This window comes from Grus americana, chromosome 16 (assembly GCF_028858705.1).
Source record: "Grus americana isolate bGruAme1 chromosome 16, bGruAme1.mat, whole genome shotgun sequence".
NCBI lineage: Eukaryota > Metazoa > Chordata > Aves > Gruiformes > Gruidae > Grus > Grus americana.
Genome location: NC_072867.1, coordinates 8,903,032 through 8,925,708, shown reverse-complemented (window position 1 = coordinate 8,925,708; position 22,677 = coordinate 8,903,032). Strand labels below are relative to the sequence as shown.

General features: G+C 39.3%; 2 protein-coding genes across 9 annotated transcripts in view; one reads left to right on the top strand and one right to left on the bottom strand.

The window, feature by feature from the left end:
- The window catches only part of TANGO2 (transport and golgi organization 2 homolog), a 37,704-nt gene extending 31,817 nt beyond the window's left edge, over positions 1-5,887 (bottom strand). The window contains exons 1-2 of one of the 3 annotated variants that reach the window (XM_054844491.1): positions 5,774-5,887; positions 3,227-3,352 (exon numbers count right to left, since the gene is read on the bottom strand). The gene's annotated coding sequence lies outside the window, so the exon portion shown is untranslated. Of the gene's footprint in view, positions 1-2,493; positions 2,706-3,226; positions 3,353-5,773 lie in introns of those variants that run through there. The other 2 variants (XM_054844487.1, XM_054844489.1) reach the window with 2 other exon arrangements.
- The window catches only part of ARVCF (ARVCF delta catenin family member), a 287,124-nt gene continuing 267,387 nt past the window's right edge, over positions 2,941-22,677 (top strand). For 2 of the 6 annotated variants that reach the window (XM_054844465.1, XM_054844466.1), the window contains exon 1: positions 6,867-7,145. The gene's annotated coding sequence lies outside the window, so the exon portion shown is untranslated. Of the gene's footprint in view, positions 3,375-3,576; positions 3,942-6,865; positions 7,146-22,677 lie in introns of those variants that run through there. The other 4 variants (XM_054844462.1, XM_054844463.1, XM_054844469.1 and 1 more) reach the window with 4 other exon arrangements.

Here is a 22,677-nt window from a genome sequence, read left to right as displayed (position 1 = left end):
CTACACTCCTCAAATGCTCATATAAGAATAAAGTTGGAAAGAGGGTTTTTTAAAAAAACATATACACTGAACTTTTAAAAGCTAATCAAGCATCTCTTATTTTCCATGATTTTAAAGTAATCTACTTCCCTCCCTCCCCCGAAAAGTGTTTCACAGCTGCATTTTCTGAAGCATTTTACTGATTTGCTTTTGCACTTCCCTCGCGTAGTACATGCTTCTGTGTAGTAATACTAATCATTAAATATAAATATGAGGTAGAATAGATGGATCCATCTAATCTGATGCCTTTCAGGTTGCTCCGTATAAAGGAAATTTGTAACTAACCAATTTGTAATCTTACCAAGGTGAAGAGTCACTCTGCACTGCAGAGACAGCAATGCAAAGTAAAACACTTACAAAAACACAGAAAATAACATGTAAGGCGCATGCCCTTCCCAAGTTTAATGAGCTAATTTTATTTTCAGCTCCTCAGTTTCTCTCTCTGGCATCTTACTAGATGTCCACTGTACAGCCCCCAAGAGAAACAAAGGCCAGTTTCAACACACCATTTTTTTAAAAAAAACATTGGCAAGGGATGGAGCAAGACAGCCTTTCCCCCAGTTTCTCAAGAGCACTAGCAATTGTTCTCCTTTGCCACAGTTCTGCAGATCCAGAGTCTTTTGCTAGACGACTTCCTCCTTTTAGGTAAAGACTGTTATTTTTAGCTTTCACAATTCTTAGGTTTTCTTCAGGGAGGAAGCAGCCAGGAATCCTTTTTTTGGGCAAGAAAATCAATTTTTCATTTCTTATCATAGAAGGTCTATCGGAAGAAATGCTTAGAAGAATCATATATACTTGCTCTGTTCTTATGCTCTTCCCTAGAGATCTTCCTCTAGACTCTCCCAGAGAAAGAATACCAGTCTATACAGACCTTTGAGCTGACCTAGTACATCTGGTTTATATTTTTAAGCTTAACTTCCTGTGACAGAAAAGCTGCAATCATCACTTACACAAGTATGTTTTTATTCTCATCCTTCCTGCCTCACCTACAGTAACTCTGAGCTTACTACCTACCCTGAACAAAACTTAGAGGGATCATGGGGCAACAGACATCCTAGAAACTTAAGAGGAAGAAGCAACCAAGAAAAAACACAAACCCACAGCAGTTAAGTAGATGAAAGAAGTCCTGCAAGTATCCTTAATTAAGAAGACACACATCCATTTCTTTCAAGATAGCAGATACAAAATGAACATTGCAACATACAAAGAGCTTCAATCAAAGCTTATTGCTTTGATTTCAAATAGTCCCTCTAGGAGACATAAAGCAAGGACAACAGAATTTTGTTAGTTTTGCTGTTAACAAAGTTATTTATTGTAATTTTAATGCACTCTTTAAAAAAGCACACCCAGAGAAGTAATTTGGCTGATCACTATCAGCATTCAGCAGGTTCACTTGGAATTGCTCTCACAACAACAATAACAGTGTCTAGGCCTACCTGCTTTACTGCAGGCATCTTATATGTCTGGTTGCTTCCACTTTCAAGAATACAGTTGCTGTGATGGTAGACAACCTATTACTGAGTCTGGAGCAAGTGCAAGTAGTTAACGAGACAGGCGCATGACTGCACTGAAGCATTGCTAAACATACCAAAACAATTACAGAGACAAATACTAGTCCACCCTTTAGCTACTTTGTTTAAAATATTAACTGATCATTTATAATGAAAATAGCTAGCAAGTTGGCTTCAGTTAAAGCTGAGATACTTGATTCTCTGTATAGCTGGGATAAATTCAGTCAAATTGCAAACTGCTGATAAGGAATATGGGAAGCCTAAAAACAATTCAGCTAAACCCCAAAAGTTAGTGAATTTAACTGAAAAAAGTCAAGTTTATGTTACATATTTTGACTTTTAAAAACAGCACAATACACAGCAGAGTGAGCTAGTAATCGAGTGTGTCTCAGAGCAGCCTGTGCCCTGTTGGCCTCACACAATCACAAAAGAAATCTCTCAAACCGCCTCCCCCAATGTTTTCAATACTCATAAACTGAAACACCAGTAGTTTCCAGTGCCCTTCTGTGACCATTTCTTGACGTACTGCCATGAAAGGGTCACCATATGTTAAAACTATCACCCCATCAAACTCTTGCATGACACACATACCGACAAGCCACCACCAGCACAAGAGTTAAATACCAACACATAACCAGAGAAAACAGCTGTTGGTTCAACACTTTAAAATGCCCCAGTCACTGTCGCTGCATAAACTCAGGACAAAAAGTTTCTTGCGAAGAGCCGCCCAGAGCAGCGTTTTCCTTCGCGCCACTGGCTGTGAGGGGAGGCAGTCACCACTGCCGCGCTGGGCCGGCCGGCCCGCCGCCGCCTGAAGCACACACAGCCCCCCTCTAACCCCCCAAACCAGAAGCCCGTTAGCTCCCATCTAGGCAGCGCCGCGGGCTCCCCACGCGTGACAGCGGAGGCGACTCAAGGCCATTTCTGAGCCTGGCCCACACACCTCCCAGCCAAGCGCGAACCAGGAGAGAAGGAGAGATGCCGGCCCGAGGTGACTCCGCCAGGACCGCGCAGAAGAAGCGGTCGAGGTCCGGGCCGCACGACCCCCTCAGAGGGAAGAGCCCCACAAGAGAAACCGCCAGCGCTCCGAACTCACCACAGACACGAACATATCCCCCAACACTGCTTCCGGAAACACAGCCAGTTCAAAACAACGCCCGCCCCTATTGGCTCCGGCCGCCCCGCCCCCCCGCGCACTATTGGGGGACGAATCCCCCGCCTCTCCTCCTCAAACTGCCATTGGCTGGTTCGCACGCAGGTGCCCCGTGGGCACCGCCCTCTCCTTTTCCCCCCCGCTAGCCCGGGCGTCGCGGGGCGCCATGAGAGGGGCCGTGGGCTCCTGCTCCCCGGCCCACCCGGAGGCCTGCCGCCACGGCGTGAGGGGCACCTGGCCCTGCGGTGTTTCAGGAGCAGGCGGTACCGGGTGCTAGAGGGACATCACCTCCAACACGGCCCCGTATCCATGTCTGCTATAGTGGATTGGAGAAGTCATCTCTGGTACTGTACACTACATGGGCTTGGCTGCCTCTGCCCGTTTCCAGTGTTTTTTGTCTCAAGGTATGAAATAATAACATCCAAGGCCTGATGTGAGCTTCAAAGGGCTCATACCTCTGAGGACTGATACACCTAGGACCTGGTTGTTGACAATTTTAGTGAGCTTGGATGGAGCTACTTACCCATTTCTAGAATCAGGTCACCGTGTGGGATGCCCGTTAGCATGACTACCTTCAGGAGACACTCTGCTTCCAAAGTCATTGAGCCCTGAGCTTGCAACGCTGTGCATTCAGGGCAGGGCAGCTTTCCTGAGGATTGAGGAAATCACAGGTAACAAAGTCAAATTTGATTTCAGTTATCAAGCACAGCATGATCAGAACTGATAATTAAACATTTAGTAATTTTACTTAGATCTACAAATTTAGGCTGGGATTGGACCTGTGCCACCTTTTTGTCCTTTCGTACTGAAATATTAACTTACTCATGGGTTTTTCAAACGATTTCAAACTTTATTTCTGGCTTTTTTTCGCAGGTGGCAATAGAGGGTTTCAGTGGAGCCTGTAAATTAAAAATGGTTTATGCTGAAGCCTCTAAGGGAAGACCAGTAAAGCTTTGACTGCTCTTCTAGGTTCTAACACCGATAAACGCAGTACACACAAGATACGGAACACTAATGAAAAGAACTCCCAGAGCTATATGAGTGTGTAATGTGGCTTGAGAGGCAAAGCCTGTCATCCTGGATGCAGAAAACCTGAAGTCAATTGTTAGCTTTACCACTGATCTGTCCTATGACATTGAGCAAGTTCATCTCAATACTTGCTTTTTCCATCGTCAACAATGGGATGACAGCATTGACCTTTGCAAGGTCTTTTGAGATCTACTGATGAAAATTGCTAGGTGAGTATATTATCATCACTATTTGTCCTACTGTTTTTGAAACATAATAATAGATTGTAGTTATACCTACATATATCAACCTTGATACATATAAAGCTAAAATATATTTAGGTTTTCAGGTATATAGCTGTTATTTAAAACAGTTAACTAATGAATAAGTAGACAAACTCTAAGAATCTCTTATCTGCATTACATTACATTTGGCAAAATGCATGCACATTAAATGTAATTTATTGTTCTTTGCTGTTACACTATTTCTCAAAGTATAGACTCATCACTGTGACCAAAGATTATTTAGCATCTATGCTTTATACCTATTAAAAATCTTCAGATGATAGGTCTGCATACCTTCAGTAGTAGTTATATGTCTGTGAGGAGAAAAGGAAAATTGTCCATAGGCTTAAAACTTAATGGTGTTAGTTTTTATGGATTTTTAATTTTTTTTTCATTATTTTTAATACATATGGGAAGTTAGAATAACTTCAGAGTAATTTAAAAACGTTTTTTAGGAGGCTTTACAAAAACAGCCCGCTGCAAAGACTTGTGAATACTGGATTTAGCAGCCATTCAGACTCTTCCTTCTATTCCCTTTGTCTACTTTTTGTTCTGCCTAAAACAGCTCTGTTATTGTTGTCCCTTTTAGACCCTGTCCTAGGGGATCTGTCTATAGCTCCCATTGTTTGTCAAACTCTCGAATAATCTGATCCCAAGTAGGCAGGGATTCTGTATCCACTTTAGTGAAGAGAGCAGTACTGGCTATCAGTGCAGAACCTCTATTGGAGAAAGCTAAAAAAACAAGCAGAAGCTTAGTGAAATGCTTGTGGAATTGTCCTGAGTTAGTCTCAAAAACTAAGAGAGAAATAGTCCTGACACTTGTTTAAAAACTTTGTTCTATCTTTTAAGTACCAGAATGCATGTAGTTTGGAATGCATAAAGCACACCTTAAACGGATTCAATATCTCTTCCCTGAGAACTCTCCACAAGTAGATGTTAAAGAGGAGATATCGGTGACCCAGGCAGAGTTTTCTAGAGATAGTTCTTGTTCTGATCCTACTCAGTATCTCCATCAATTGTCTAGCTGATGTAAGATTTTTACTAGTGAAATATGTGGCTTAGTAGATGAGAGGATAATTCATGACTATTAGTAACAGAATCATCTGATGTGCCCAATTAGATTAGCACAGTCCAATAAATCACATTTTTAATGTCAGAAAATGCAAGGAAATGCATCTGGAAATAAAGAATGCAGGGATGGGAACTAGCTTGGCAAGAAGTACTTCAGAAAAGAATTTAGCTGTTACTATATATAAATGTTTCAACATGACCTCTCAGGGTAATACTGTGGTAAACTGGACTAATGTAATCCTTTAATGTACAAAATACAGAATATATTGGGGAGACAGGGGAGCGATACTGCCTTTGTCCACAGCACTGGTGAGGGGGAACACCACACCATTTGTGGCATCCACAGTTAGGGAAAAACACTAAGAGTAATTCACAGGAGGAACAGAAAAATAACGATGGGGGTAGGAAGCTCAAGCCATTGGAAGACAAAGCTGAGAGATGACTCGATCACGGCTCACAGACCACTGCAAATGGCGAAAAGGTCAAGCTAGACAGATCCACAGGGATCACGTGCCAGCATTACCTGGCCGCATTGCACCTGACCAGCCCTCTGTCACAGCACGCATTTCAGACATTAGTTGGACCCGGAATCTCCGAGTCTAAAGCTGTGAAAGGTGCCACTTAGCTTCCCCAACCCAGAAAACCTTTAGCTGTACTGCAAGTCGGTGGGCTTAGTGCCGCAGGCCGGTTAGCGCGGCTTCCCATACCCATCCAGTGAGGTGACATAATGGTCCCTGCTGCTCCTGCCGGAAGCACGTTTCCGGTGCACGGCTCCGGCGGGCGGCAGTGCTGTGCCCCGCGCACCGCTCTGGGCCGCGCGGGCAGCCCCGTCCTCGCTCTCGCACCGGGCCGCGCACCGCCGCTCCGCGGGCCCGCCGAGGGGGCGGGCAGCCCCGGTCGGACGGACAGTCCCGCCGGCCAATGCTGCGCGAAGCGGTCAGCCAGTGAGCGGAGGGAGGTGGAAATACACCAATGAGGCTTCGGTTGCTGGGCGCGATCGCGGAAAAACTAGCCAATAGGAAAATTTGTGGCGCGGGTGCAGCGAGCCGGTTTGTGTGCCGGCCGCAGGCAGGCAGCGTGAGGCAGGGGTCGGCGGCCGGGCCGCTGGCGGGAGTGGGTTGCCCCCCCGCCTCCACGGCGGGGGCGTTCGAGGGTGCCTTTTCCCTTCCGCTAGTACTTCCCCCCCCAGGTGTGAAGGTTGAGGAACGATAACGCCCCGCTTAAAAAAAAAAAAAAAAAGTTAAAAAGACGGTACCAGCATGGGCTGACTGGGAAACGCGTTCGTTCCTTTCTCTTGGTGGGCCTCTGCTGAGGGACGCTCGATCGGGGAGGCTTCACGGGCGGTTATTTTGCGAAATGTAGTTTCGGGAGGCGACGCGTTTCTCAGCGTTGCCCTTGGACCTTTTTTTGGAGCGGCCTTCGGGAGAACCGTGTTCCTCCAGCGAGCAGCCAAGCTGGGGTGCAGGAGCTGAGTCTCGGAGGCCTGATGGCAGCGAGTTTATGTGCTCTGCAGAGAGGAGAAATTCCTTGTGTGCTTTAAAAACGCAGCCAAAAATCATAGTAGAAGAGGTAAATGCAAGAAAAGGGTTAATGATTGCTTCCACCTCCCCCTCCTCTCCCCCGGTTGGATAAAGATGGTCTTGGATACCCTTTGTAAATAGGAATGTGGAGGTGGGAGGGGGAAGTCAGCCCGACTCAGTCTACTATGTTGTCTTGGTGGGTAAGAAGGCGGTAGAGGCTGATGCAGCCCGGGTGCTCTCCCGGGAGAATGCGCGGGGGGACGAACGCGCCTTCCGCGGGAGCCGGGCACCCGCGGGGCTGCGCCGGAGTGGGGAGGGCGTGAGCGGCGGGCGGGAGCTCCGCGGAGGGGGCTCTGGCTCCCGGGGAACGGGAAGCGAGAAAGGAAGACGAGGTGCTTTCGGTGATATGCTGCCCAGCGGTTGCCGAGTGTTTTATTGAAAGGTTGGGGGGTTTTCCCTTTTTTTCTTTTTTTTTTTTTGGTGCACCCGGCTCCTTGAAGCCAGCAGAAGCAAGGAAAATAAGCTGAGGACAGAGAAATAAGAGGAGGCGGAGGAGATGGTGAGCAGATCTTTGGGTTGGGGGGAATGAATGAGGTTGCTGGGCTATTTTCTGTGAGAGGTGCTTGCAGAGTGTAGTACGTTTGGGATGATTTTGCATCACGATTGCAGACTAGCCTTCTTTGTTTGCCGAAGATTGCTGTTTAAGGTTTAACAGCCTTCATCAGTTTATTGTGAGATACGCAACGAGGAGTTGATGTATACGAATGGCTAAAATTACATAGGCAAGCCACACATACAAGCAACCCCTAAACAAACCAACATTGTATTAATCCTGCAATATGATGGGCAGCTCTTGTCATGGAGGGAAGTCATTGCTTGGGTTATTTGTGGCATGCATAGGACATGAGTATCTCTGTAGAGAAGACTAAACAAAACTAACCTATTTCTTCCCAAATGTGAAAATCCATTACGGACTTAAAAGCCAAACTTAGGGGTTTTTTCCTTTTCATTTTCTCTGCAATATTACTGTGTATGATTAAAATCTAATGTTTGCAAAACTTGATCAACTCTTTAAAATATTCACTTCTAGCATGCAAATAGTAAAGACTATCTTTCTCTTTTTTTTTTTTTTAACTGTAGGCACTTGTTTCTCTGTGTGGAAGGGGGAATTCTTATAACACGTACTTTGCTTTTTACAGTGTACTGTTGTGCCTTAGGTAGGTCATAATACAAAATGTGACTCTTAGCATGTTAAAAAAAAAAACCCTAAGCAGATCTTTTATATCAAGTGAAGACCTGTTTTTATACTAATAATACCTTAAACACTAGATACAAGTTTGTGGGGAAAAAAAAAAACCCTGTTGTTTTGTATTAATGGGAATGCTTTATGGTAAAAATCATGATTCTAAATGACAGACTATTGACATTGGCTGATTGTATCTTCCTGTGGATGAAATGCTGCAGTCTGTATTAAGTACATTAGCCCTTTAAGCTTCCATAAATTTAAACATATTTTGTTTACAAAACTGTGCAGGACTGCATGGTGCAGTAGTAAAATCTGGAATTTCAGTGGCTTTAGAAATGTTGCAAGGCACTGCAAAAGAGAAGAATTGCAGCTTCATGTTAAATCTGCTGTGGAAAAAAGATTTGTCGTAATAAAGTAATACAGGATATACATGGTGACTAACTGGAAAGGACTGGATAGTTTGGAGTTTCTGCAGGAAAAAATAAGTTGTGAACTATACTGTAACCTTCATCATGCAAGATACTTGGATGGATGGCTGCTAAATTTATTTTAAGCAACACCTCTGTAAATGCTTGTCTGAAATATTTAAATTATATGCCCCATTAGGCAAATGGGTTTATCTTCCCATTGCTTGGCTGAAGGAATGTATTAGGAGGGCAAGGTTTAGAAGAACAATACAGTTTGACTGCATAGTTTCACTGCATAGTTTATCCTCGTGCATTGTTCAGAGATGCATAGAATGTATTTTATTTGACATTGGTGATCTTTATAAAGTTGACTTTGCTGATTTTATTTTTATGCCTTAGTTGCTGTCAACATAAATAACTGAATTTCAATTAATATAACCATAGGTTTGACCTACTATTTAGCTAGAATGGATGAAAAATAGTTCCCTCCTTTGATTTTCATCTATTCATGCAAAATCTCTGCAATGGATTTTGGTCTCAGCAATTCTTTAATATTGGAAGAACTGTAAGAGTTACAAACAGAGAGAGATTCCCATTATATTGTTAGGAGACTGCACTAGAAATGGCAAAAATCCTGCCTTTTGCTCATACTTCAAATTTTGTACAAACTGCAGTTTAGAGAAGATATCTTATCCTGAAGACCATCTGCATGCATATTACAGTTATATAAAACTAAGCTTCTGTATTTGATTTTATGTAATGCAACACATTATTTCTGCAGTGCTTTTGGTGGATCTTGGTTAGTGTCAGAATTGATACACTGTGAGGAATACCTGTTAGAATTCTTGTGCTACCAGGTTTATAATTTGCTGCTCTTAATATTTTATTGTGAGTATAAATCATTGACACAAACATTGTAAACAAATGCTGTAGCAGCTAAGTGTGAGATTACATTTAGCTTATGTCTTTACAGTTTAACCAGAGTATGACAGTATCTTGTCTGGTGTGAGTGCATTCTATTCCTAATAGCCATCACAGTAATCTTCAAAGCAGGAAGATTAGGTCAAATGTTTCACTTTATTGCCTGTCTCTACAGAAGAAGGAGGAAAAAGGCCAACTCTAGGGTTACACCAGTATGGATAGGGAAAGAATTCATCAGATGTGTTGCATGCAGTTACCTTAATCAGACTTCATATGAGTCACCTGGAAATCAGCATTGAGATTTGTGTTAAGATTAAAACCCAAACATTTTTAGAAAAAGTGTTCTTTCCATAATGCAAAACATTTAGAGCATATGTGTAAACATATTTTCCTTCAGAGAAGGGCATTAGCAATATCATGGGCTTAAGCATTGAAATAAGAATAAGGAGATCTTGAAGTATTCTCTTAAATTCTAGGTAGGATGTGGTCTACATGTGTGCTGAAGCAAGAAGGTTAGCCACCTATCTCGGGGTCTGAGAAAAGTAGTAACTCTCTTACATAATTAAGTGTTTTTTATTTCCCTCACCTAACTTGTGTAAAAGAAAGCCAAACACAAAAAAACTGTGGTGCAAGTTTTTTGTTCCTTCTTCATCCTTTTCACTCCTACCCTTGCATTTCACAGGCAATCCAAAACAATCTGTAACACTGCTTCTGGTTCTATATGCTTAGGTTCCAGAGGTCTAGATCTTCTGCATTAGCTTAGGTCACATTCATTTTAAATAGTATGTAACACAAATAACTAATTCTAGCGAATCTAACTATTTTTATACACCTGCTCTTGTGCAACATTGTAAGAACAGGCAGCTCAATTGAGTAATATCCAAACTTTTGAAAGGCTGGCAGTCAACCCTCTTGCAGTCACATTTTCAAGAAGCAGCATTTTTGCTGTGTGGTGTGTAAATGGCTAATCATTTAATAGCAAGTGGATAGCATCTATTAATCATCATTAATTTATACACACTACATCAAACAACATATTTTGCAGTCCTGATGGGACTCATTGATTGCCACTGTGTTTCAGGATAGTTTGATGTTTTGACCTACCAAAATACATGCCTCTCTTGGAACATCAGTTAATCTTGGGGATAAAAAATCTACAAGAGACACAGTAGGAATGTATATATGGGTGGCATTTTAAAATATTTTAATCTTTTGTAGAGAACACTTCACTTTAGTTAATGAAATTCATATCTAGTCACTACTTATTCCTACAAAGAACCAGACTAAATATATTTTCTTACAATAATTGTCATTACTGGGAGCATACCACTATTGAAGCAAATGGCCTGTTTCTGAAAATAATGAATCTTAACTAAGGCAGGCACCATTATACCCATGAAAAATGACTAGCTTTATTGATTTATTTTTTAACTGATTATCAAATTCTGTGAAACTTGATACTGTGTTTATACCCTCATATTTTGCTATGTAGTTATAGTTTTGTTGTCCAATCTAGAGACAATTGATGGAAATGTCACTGGTTCCAGGTAAGAGCCATCTAAAGTTGGCTCTAAGAAGCTGGCCACAATGAAGTCAAGGGATCTGCTTAATGATATCTTTCAAAATCAAGCCCTCTGAGGAGTTAACCTAGGAAAACAAAACCAGTGGGTACTTCTGTAGGGCTCTAAATCCGTGTTTTCTCAAGTGTAGACTTTCTGCACGATAATGTTTACTAGCACTAGTACACTGAGGAAAGAACCTGTGAGCCTGAGTATATGCAGTTCTGTATCTCTCCGAATACCCCTTTGTGAAGGATCTCTGATTTGCAAGTCTTAGTCCTCTGTAATCAGCTGATATTAATTACTGTGTGACAAGCTAAGTGATATTTGAATATAGAGTATATTTAGAAAGAGTAAAATTGTAATATTTAGATCACAGATTCCAGACTAGGTTGCCCAAGAAAGTAATTTTCATCCAACACTTGTCTCATGGTGATACTGCTGGTGGCAGTATTACAAGATACCAAGATCCATTAAGAACACATGGGCAGGAATGTGCTTCTCTGCTTCATTCTCCAGTTTATATTGCCCTGGGAAGACCTTTCTGTTTCTGAACTACAAGCAGTATGCTTTATCTCTACAGATGATGGCTTTCTTGGACAGTTTAGGATCTTTGTTCCATGAGGTCCATGACTGTAGTGTCAAAATCTTCTGTGCATGCTTCAGTTGATGTTGTTTATAATTATGGTTTTCCTGCATCTCGAGGCACATGCATTTTGTTTCAGAAGCTGAAACAGGGTTTCCATGAGCTACTGAGCCAGATATATGCTGGTGTACCACTAATCTATTAGCTTGTGATTTGTAGGTCGGGGAGAAATTGAGATATTTTGCTATCTAAGCAGTATCATCTCTTTGCTGCTTCAGTGCTTACATGACATCTCAAGTTGGCTGAAGATTAAAAGGACACTGTCAAAGTATCTTTCACAATTTCATTTTTATTATTTGTTTGCCTTATTATTGCTGTCATAAGCCATTGGAAGCTTGAAGTCTAGTGCCTTGCCAACAGGCCTTTGTCCTCCAGAACAGTTACTGTTCAGCTGCTTATGGTTTATTTAACAGTTGTGAAGCATTTACTGTCTTATGAAATACATTACTGAAGAGTTACAGCTTCAACATTGCAAGCAAGTGAGAGGGAAGAACTGAGTAAATCAGTTTGGGGCCAATCCTGACATTGTGCAGTTATGGTAAACTCAAAATATTTCTTCTTTTCCTTATTTCTTTCAGAAATTAATTTGGGAGTATAGAATTAGGCATCAGTGCTTCCTTTGCACAGTCATCCTTGAGAGTGGACTTTCTAGGGGATTGATATCAAGACCTGTATTCTTAGTTGGATATATTTTGAATTATCTAATGAAGTAACCTCTGTAAGAATTCTTACAGGTGCAGACGTATTGACTGGCTTTGAGTTGCTGAGCAGTAGCTTAATTTGGAGTACTGGCCAGAAGAAAATATCCTTACAGGATCTGGACATTGTATCGCACGTGGCTTTTTTCTAAGCTTCCCACCCCCCTTCTTTCTGCTTTCATAAAAGGATTGATCATGGGGTTTTTTTGGTACAGAATAATGCTATCTTGACTTGTTGCTGTAAGAAAGTCTTTTCTTAATTGATCTATATTCGTTGCAATGTAAAGTTAGTGAAACTAGAGCTACTGTTTCCAGTAATTTAACTGCTTGTTCTTCATCTGTTCTGGCAGTGTAATTTCTACCCATGAATTGAAAGTATTCAGCACAATTCCTCCATGGGACCTTCTTATTACAGTAAACATTCTCTATTTAATTTGGGTTATGTAGTGATAAAATTTTAACTGCTATTCAGAACAGAGACAGAAGTAATGACACAGACTTCCACTGAATTGTTCCTATGGCTAAGAAACTGTATTGCAATGTTTAACTAATCAACATTGTCCATGTCTACTGGATTCATAGCTTGATGGGAGCTGAATGTATGTAGTGACATTGGGTAGACTTATTTTTGCAGGTTTTAAAAGAAAAAAAATCTTTTTTACAGTGTTCAGAATAGGAAAGATTGCAGAGATTCCCCAGAGGAAAGCAAATTGCAGTGACTTCAAATATGGTTTATAAAGCATGGATTATCTTGGGGAAGGAGAATTTGACACGTGACACAAGTTGGGGTAGTTACAATAACTTCAGACATGTCAATTAGATGCCTGAATTGAAGGGCAGCAACTTCTGGCTGCACATAAAAACAGTGGATAGAGACAGACTTCTCTGGAGGTTGATTCAGTCTATGAGTCTGAATCAAGCGTTTTAACTGGCACTTTGAAGGACCCTCTCTTGTTACTGAGTAGCAAATATGGATAGTATATGGAGACTAGCTTCCTAAATTAAGCATGTATGTCAGATGCTGAAAGTGAGACAGTATGAATATTATTCCATGTACATCAAAACTTTTAAGAACTTTCATGCGGTAGGTATTTTAATTGCTTATTGATGGGTTGAATTTTCTTTAGACAACTGTTCCTACACCTCATCTATCAGGTTAACTGTTGAAGGGAACAAAATAATTTTGGTCATTTTGTGCAGCTGTCAGAACTTTGAAAGAATTCTGTTGATGGTTGGTGATACGTATTGACGTAACTACAATTTCCTCACGAGCGGGGGGAGCGAAGGGGCAGGCGATGATCTCCTCCCTCTGGTGACCAGTGATAGAACCCGAGGGAATGGAATGAAGCTGCGACAGGGGAGGTTTAGGTTGGATATCAGGAAAAGGCTCTTCACTGAGAGGGTGATCGGGCACTGGAACAGGATCCCCAGGGAAGTGGTCACAGCACCGAGCTTGACTGAGTTCAAGAAGCGTCTGGATAACACTCTCAGTCATATGCTCTGATTTGGCTGGTCCTGTGTGGAGCCAGGAGTTGGACTCGATGGTCCTTATGGGTCTTTTCCAACTCAGGATATTCTATGAATATCTCTCATAGCGGTCTAGTAGAATCCATAAGCTTGCCTACTGCAAAGAGTTTCTGTTTTGCTGTTCCTGGGAAAGAGGGAAGCATTAGACAACACTGCCTATGGAGAGAAAGGGGGGCATAAGCATGACTTATGGGGTTTATATCAACAGAAGATATGTGGGATATAAAATTAGTGTCTCAAAAACAGTGTTCCTTTAAAATGGTGTGTTTTGTTTTTAAGGAAATGCAAGTTTTATTAAGTGTTGCAGTGCTTCTCTAGAATGTGTGCAGAACACAGTAATTATTGGTGTAGGCATTTTTAACAATATTCTGCTCTTTCTTTTGAGATATAGTCCTAATATTTTGTTAATCCTCTACAATGGGTTAAAATGGCATAAAGATCAGATTACTAGAAGTAGGAAGTATTTTGTCTCTTATGTCTGGATCTGTTTCTCTGTTTTGATAGGCTGGTGACAATGAGTGTTCTTGTTTTGCTATATGTCTACTCTGAAGAATTTAAAAGAAAAATGCTTATATATGCTAACATTAATGAAGTGTTTCATACAATTATGATAATAGCATTATCTATACCTTTCAATACTTCACAAATCTTTGGCTTATGGTTAGTATTCTGCTGTTGTATATTGCTGTCAAGTTTTGATTTAGAAATGAACTCTATTTAAAAAGGTGAAATAATCTAACACTCCTTCTACAATTCTTAATCTGATGCAAGGAAGCTTCCATCATGTCGATCAGTAAAATGACAATAACAATCCATAAAACTTTGATTCAGTTTTGCATATAATGGTCCCAAGGTATTAGAAGCATAGTTTTATTGTATGCAGTAGCTATAAATTTAAGAGTTTTCCAGTGTGTTTAAGGCATAATCTCTTCTGCCTGAATAAATATCGCCTTTGACTTTATTTATCAATGTAATGTCAAGTGAAGTCTCAAATATGCATACTAACTTAAACTGGCAGTGTTCTGCTGCTTTGTGCCACAGGCTGGGTTATGCCATGCTGGTATAATTCTCCACATATTTTTAGACTGGTTCTTCTTTAATTCAGTGTGACAATACAAGTAGTGAGTTATTGATGGCAGCTAAAGTGAGACCATTATGACTGTAATCAATAACACACCTGCATAGAATAACAACTACTACCAGGGACATATTTTGTATTGATCCAGGAATTTATGCTGTCTCCACTACACCCAGTCTGCTACTTCCATAATTTATGTAATAAAATCTCTACTTTAGAGAAGCTGTTACTAAGTTAAATACCAAGAAATGATGACATATCAAGATGTAAATTACATATTGAAGACTTTACTACAAGCAGAAATAGCGCTTGCTAAATTCCTGTGGGTTCTGATTCAGGACCAAGGCACTTCCTTACTGCAGGCTGAAAGATAATGGAAGTTAAAAAACGTGTTTCCTCTCCTGAGGCAGTATTTTAGAGGTAGAAGGTAAGATGCTGTTTTCAATATGATATGGTGATGGAAGCTTATTGAATTGTCTAATCCATAAGTTTGAAACCTTGGTAGAATTTCTTTATCAGTAACAGTAACCCTTATTGCCATTCTATTCTTACACTGCAATGTAATTTTCTCTCAATACTGATACATCTTTATGTGTCTCTCGCTAATAGAGGAACACATTCTAAAAGATTGATGCTATCCTCTGATTTTCTTTTCCAAGCCTGAAGCCAGTGAAATTGGACAGAAGGTACAGATTATCATCAGGAATTTGGGAATGCCAATGTTCCTTGAAAGTAATACCTACCTTCCTGGAGATACATGTTTATTCCCTTACTTGCTACCTCTCTATTTGTTTTGTGGATCAGATGATTAGCTGTAAGTCCAATGGAAAAATTACTGTATATTCATACTGAGTAGAATAAAATCTCTTGGTGGGTTTTAAACGTAAGAAAACTTAATGCACCACAAATAATCTTGGTGTGTGAAGCCTATATGAAGCTTCAAATTCAGTTGTTCATACAGATTCATGTATACTTTATTGATTCTTGATTTGAATGTCAAACAGAAAACTCAAATTTGCAAGTATTGCATGCACTAGCTTCCTACATATACAGCCTTCTATTTCTGATGATACCATCTTTGTATCCAAATATACCTACAATTTGTCAACAGGAGTAATCTCAGTGTAGTCCAGAGAAATATGCATTTCTTCATATTTACTGTTCTTCAGGTTATTAAATAAAATCCTAGTTCTTGGTTAACTTCTAGACCTTACTTGTTGCCTGTCTTCTGTTTAGTGGCATTATATGAAAGCTCTGTCTGCTGTAGGAACAAATAAAAGGACTGGTTTGTGCTTTAAATGTGCAAGACTCAGTGCTAAGAAGCTCAGCATCAGGACTGAGTGAAACCCTTCCATGCCAAGCTTGAACTAAATCTAATCAAATTCAAGTAGCATATTATATTACTCTTTATGTAATAGTCTATTACGTGTTGTTTTGTTGCTTAATGCTGAGATAAAACTCTTGAAGTATGACAGATGAGAATCCAGACAGAACAGTGTTCTCCAGACAATTTTCTTAGGATACTATTAATGAGTTAGCCTACTAGTTCTTGGCTACATGTTTTGTGCTGATATTTTGCCCTATACAAAATCAGGATATTTTCTTGGAAGAATATTTGCTACATTATCTTTTTTACCAGTGTTTCAGGATGATATGTTTCTGTAGGTGATAAATAGTCTTCAGCTTTTGCAGACTACTTATTGTGTTGATGGTGGGGTTTCTGAATCCCAACCCATGCTCATCTATCTGTTCAAGGAAATAACCACCTCCTTTCATTTATGATACACAAACCACTTTTCACTGTTTTGAAGCAGAGAAGCAGTACAATAACTCTGAATTTCAGGAACTTTAGGTTTTAAGGGACTGAAGAACTAATGTTAAACAGAACTGTAGCTTGTATTCATTTTGCTCTCCAGGAAGATCTCATGTAACTTGTCTAGAGACATACAGCCCAATAACAAAATTCTTGTTTTGTATTGCTAACAGTGGTTTTTAAATTGAAAATTAACATATACTCTAAATATTATTAATTGTATAAAGGTTAATCTCTTCACAATGCTAGGCAGCTATTTGCATTTGGATGATCAGGAGACAATACAGGATTCCATTTTCCAAGGGATTTTTCCTTCCTGACTGTTTGAACACACTCTGTCTCTTCTGGACAGTTATCATTGTACTTTTTCTAAGCCTTACTGAGAGGATGAAAAATTCACAAGTAGCAGAGGCCTGATGAGGTTTGCAGCCTGTCTTGCTCACATTTCCTTTGAAAGAAGATCAGTGGTGATTGAATCCTGAATAAAAAGAATATGTGAGAACCTCTCTGTGATTTGTAAATAAGTTGATATCTTGGTTAAGACTTTCAGTGATCCCTTAGGAATTTAGGCACCCAGTTCCTGTTAAATTCCATTATATTTCTTGACAATATTTTCACTGAAACTAACAGAATTAGGTTTAGGAATTCTTCAGAAGGTTTGGATCACAGGTATAAACTTACCTTGACTTGTTTCTTTCAGGTTTGTGTGGTTGTTTCAGCTTTATTTTCAAATAAAGATGGCTTAATTTGGTAATATGTATTGACAAGTACGTTTGAAGAATTAAATTATTGAATTATTTTAAAAATGCACTTGCAGATCAATTTGAGAAAAATGTCAATTTCCTCAGACTACCAAACTAAGAGGAGATTTTAGCATAAAACTTGATTTATTTTTATTTTTTATTTTTTTACTTTGCTTACTCTAGGGGATTTTTATGTCCAAATATAAATGTATATTTGTATATCTTTGTGATATCTCAGCTACTGAGATTCACAGGATTTGGAAGACTTGAGGTCATACAGTAAACACAAGAATTCCTTTTTCACCATGTTTGTTTAAAACTGCACACAGGCATTTAGTACTTTCCCAAAGCTGAGTAAAAAAAGAAAGTTCAGAGGTACTTACAACTGTGAAGAGTTTCACAATACAAAGTTGCCATTTATACTATTGTAAACCGTGTAATTAAGTCCAATCTCCAGTTGAGATTGTATAATTTGGAGAATATTGAACATCCACGCTTGCCTCAGGCTGTCTACTGGACTATATTGCCTGCAATTAAACAGATGAGTGCACAAATAAGGATAGGCATCCTTCCAAACAGTTCTAGCTATATTTAGCAAATTCTTCTCATTTCCCTCTCTGTAGGAGGGTAGTGATATTGGTAACCTTAATATTGGCCAACAGAACTGAGAGTGTCTTAAGCCCTGTCCTACAAGATGTTTTCCTTTCCCATATTATTTTGACCTTGTATTCTCTCCCTTTCTTTTGTATTGCATCTTTTCATGGCCTAAATGTGAAATTCACATTCTCTGTTCTTCACATTCTCCATCTGAATATAGAAATAAATAAAAGTGAGTTCTCTTTGCCATAAAGGAATAGGAAGAACTTGAAAATTTCACAAGTTAAATGTTCTGAAATTTATGAAAGATATAACTAAGTTGGAGGGGTGGGTGGGGAGAGATACAAAGACATCTCCTTTTTATGGAAACAAAAGCTATAGATTCTGTAACTTCTAACCTCATTTTATGTATCAATATTTGAAGGACTACAATGCCTCTTGTTAAAATTCATCAAACTTTTATGTAACGTTACCTTTAGAAAATACTGAATTCACAGGTTGTCTAGTTTTCTTAACTGATATTGACATTTTCCTTTCTTAAACTTCTGTATTATCCAAATATGTATTAAAGTTGGTGCTGTAGCTGGCAGGCTTGAAAGATGCAGTCTAACTGACAGTATAATCTGCATGATTTTCCTAAATGAATTACTAAAATTGACAAAAACAGTAATAACTATTTAATCTCATACCTGCTACATGAATGTGTTGTGTTTCAGTAGGGAGACCTTGTAACTGTTAGATTTGGAAAGTAACTGGTGTGAATTGTCCTTTTTCTTTCTTTTTCCCTCCTCCCTTTTTTAATTGGGAAAGAGAAGTATTGCAAACTCCCATCCACTTAAGGCCAGAACAAGACTAGACACAGGTTTTCATTAAATTAATTTCTTTCCTTCTATATTTTTTTCAGGAAACAAGTTGTTTAACATTTATTTATAGAGAACAATCTTTAGTTGTTCAACTTGCCACATTGTTCAGCAAATGTCCAAATAAGATGCGAAAGCTTATGTTGCGATGAATCTTAAAGAAATAGAGCACTGAGTGGAAAAGCTTTGGGACTAGAGTGACAGAAAACAAATCAAAGCAAGTTAAATCATAAAGACCTGTAAGATCATCTGGTCCATCTTTTGCAAGATTTCTCTATACAGCATACAAAATCTTTGCTTCAAACTGTAATGTGTCAGCTGTACCTCTGAACCTTGTAGGTCTGGGACAGTAGTCTGATTTTAGCACTTCCTTCCCTTTCTTATACTTAAGGAAAATACTATTTCCTTTTCTTTCAAATATGAATTTGTATACATACCATAACCTTCATCTGCATTCCTATAGCTAAGTGCCTGGCTTTGATATTTAGGAGAATAAAGTAATATACAGAAGTTACATCTAAAAGAATATTCTCTAAGTTGCCAGCATGTTACATCATTCCTTTGTCATCACAGAAACCTGAGCTGTAGAGTAAAGCAAATGATTTCACATTGGAACTTCCACTGAAGCTTAGCTGTGTGGGCTTTCCTTTGAGTCTGGACAGCTCTGCTATTCTGCCCATTAAGCATCTTCTATATAATGTCAGCTTCCCAAGAACTGATCATTCTGATGGTTAAAAATTTCTCCATATTTCAGCTTATTTATTTGTGGTTTTCTAGCCAGTTCGTACTGGTTTGGTTTTGTTCTTCAATGGCTCCTGTCTTTCTCTTTTTCTGAGAATTGCATGTTTAGTGAGGACAGTTCTACCCCTTTTCAGCCTTTGTTTGCTGTGCTAAATAAACCAAACTCTTATTCTCTGCTAATAGAATGCCTATTCCACTCCCAGGTAGTTTTCAGTAGCCCATATTTATGCTGAGTCAATCTTTCTCTAATATGGATCTCTGGAATGTCATACTGAATTCCAGATGCAGTTCTTAAGTCATTACATATACTAGTATTAGCAATTCCTGCCTTCCACTGAAAATAGTTCACTGTTAATCTTAGAATTACCTTGTGCTTTCTCACATACAGCTCTCCCAGCTCTTAGGTAGTTAACTAATACTTTTTTTCCTTCTCACCTGAAGAAATGGAGGCTAGGTCTACAGTTTCTAAGCTTACTGAAAATGTATGCATCTTGCAAAATAAAACTTTTTGGTTGTCAGATATAATCTAATATAGCGTGTTTTGTTGCTTTTTCCATTAGACTTGATGAAGGGGCTTGTATAAAGAAGTGGGCACTAGATATTAAACAATAGTTGGGATATTCCCTATTTATTTAAACTAACACTCAAATAAAATAGCTAAGCTTTATCTAAGAGGGAGTATGCTGCTCTCCTCCTTTTCTCAGTACTGTGACATTTCTCTTTTACTGGGGTCAGTTTGAGAGAGGATTCTAGTAACACTAACTGTTTCAGGATGCGATGTCTAGAAAAGGAGAGATTTATGTGAACTAAGAGACTACGCAGAGTGTTAGAGGGGCATTAGTTGGACCAAGAGAACTGCAACAATTGGCAATAGGCATTTTAAGTGTGCCCATCTCCTGATGGAGAAAACAATCTCTCTCTTCCTTGGCTAGTAGACCAGCATTCCCTAACACTCACTGTGTAGTCTCTTAGTTCACTAGAATTTCACATAGTGTCTGATTTAAATGAGGTTTCTACTGTCTGTAGATCTATTAAGTATATCTGCATGTACCCATGAGACTGCTATATGGAGAATATAATTGTTTACCATTTTGAGATTGTGAATGGAATCAATACCAGTTACTTTGCTTTTCATTACTGAAAGCATCTGAAATGTTGACCAACCTTATCTTACTTCTGTCAAACAGATCACAAAGGCCTTAGATCCACACCATTTGACCTTCTAGGACATTCTTCAAAGAACTGGCAGGCTTAGCATGTCACTTTCTTCTCACTTGAACAAATTAAATCTAATTAAGAGGATCCTACTAATACAATGTAGATACAGATTACAGGTGCACACAGTGTGTGGAGAATCCAGAATGAAAATAGCTGTAATGAAGAAGGGTTGGGAGGTAAGACCCTGAAATAGGCTGACTTATTTTAGAGTACAAGATTGATAATTTAGTGACTTTAGTAGCTGCACAGATATAAAATATTTACAGCAAGTTGGAGAATTCTAATGGGGAAAAGAAATCTCTCAACATTTTCTTCTAGAGAGTATAAAATGAGAGAGGAATTATGCACAAATACAATTGCACAGTTTTTGTATTAGTGATTAACCACCTGATATTAATTTCTCTTTTTCCCCCAGGTGTGATTTGACTGAATACACCTGAATTATTTAGGTGTTTTTAAGAGGAGAGTCATGAACAGAATTGACTTCTCCTTGGGAAACCTTTGACATTTCACTGCCTGATACTTGTCTTTCTTCCAGCAAATGTCACTTGAGACTTTTGTAATAAAGAACAAAAAAATATGCTTGTGCATTCTTGTCATTTCACTTGATTTCAAGTGACTGATTTCTGATAGAAGTCTCAAGAGCATTGAGTTTATACAGGTTTTTCCCGCTGCCACCTCAGAATAACTGCTTGCATGTCTTTTTGAAGGCAAGGAATGTTAGTAGTAGATTCTTGTGAGAAACTAATTGACACTATGAAATTGAAAGAAACTTTTATCGGGTATGTGTAATAATAAGACAAAACCCAACTGGTTTAAAGTAGGTGTAATATCCAGGAGTAAAAAATGTATGCCTGTTTTGTATGTCCTTGTGTGACTAGGGACTTTAGAGCAGTCATTGGAAGATGAAGGAATCCAGCTCTCTGCATTATTGGACCCAGAGGCCATACTGTGTCATTACTAATGCATGCAGGCATATTCAATAAATTTCATGGTTATACATCTCATTGTCAGTTTCAGAGCTCATTGATTTAAGCAGCCTCCACTGATCAAGGATACTACAACGGGCAGCACAGCCTAATATGCTGATAGGTACAAAGTGGAGAAGTCTTACTTTGATCAAAAACTGGGGAAAAAAAATTTACTGTGGGGTTGAACTGAAGACTAGAGCAACTTGCCCAGAGAGATTGTGGACATTACATTCCTGGAGATTTTAAAATCTGACTGGAAAAGATCCTGAGCAACTTGCTCATAATTGACTCTGCTTTGAGTAGGGGAATTGTACAGGTGATCTCTGGTGGTCCTTTCCAAACTCAACTGTTCTGTGATTCTGTGAAAATAAGATGGTTAATAATTGAATATCCTTCAAATTATTTTGTCTTCTACAAGAAGAAGCAAAGTTGTAAGGATCCTGATGGTGTAAAGGGCAGGAAGTCCAGAAAGGAGTTTCAGGGATGCAAGACAACTTCCTTTTATGTTTCTCACCAGTGAGTATAACTCATCAATCCCAGCATGGGCAAGGGGTGTGAAGGGAGAGCTGGATGGACAGAGCTGTGGGTCAGGCCAGGATGTGGCTGCAGTTCTGAGGGTACCATTAGCAGCTGCATTTATGAAACTCCGGTTTGTTTGGGTTTTTTTTTTTAACCAACTTAGTTGTATCCATTTAAATTAACGCTTAAGGTCAAACTTCTGCCTTGAGTGAAATAAAGAATTTTAAAAGGTTTGCTTAAATGTAAAGGCTTCCACTGTCACTTTATATAGCTGGCTTCAAAGCATATTGAATATCATTTTCTAATGAATTTTGGTTTTGCCAGTAGATACATGCTTCTTCCATTATCTTGTTTGTTTCTACTTGGTATTTTGTACTTTGAGTAATATTTGCAATTACTTTTCTACAATACCATGTTAGTAACAGCAGCAGGAAGCCATAGTTAGCTCAGCTGGAACATTTTGGCCTCTAGAGTTCTTGTTATTGCATTCAGAGTAAGAAATAACTGCCTGCTTATCTTTGTGGTATTCTGCTTCCCTTCTTCCTCT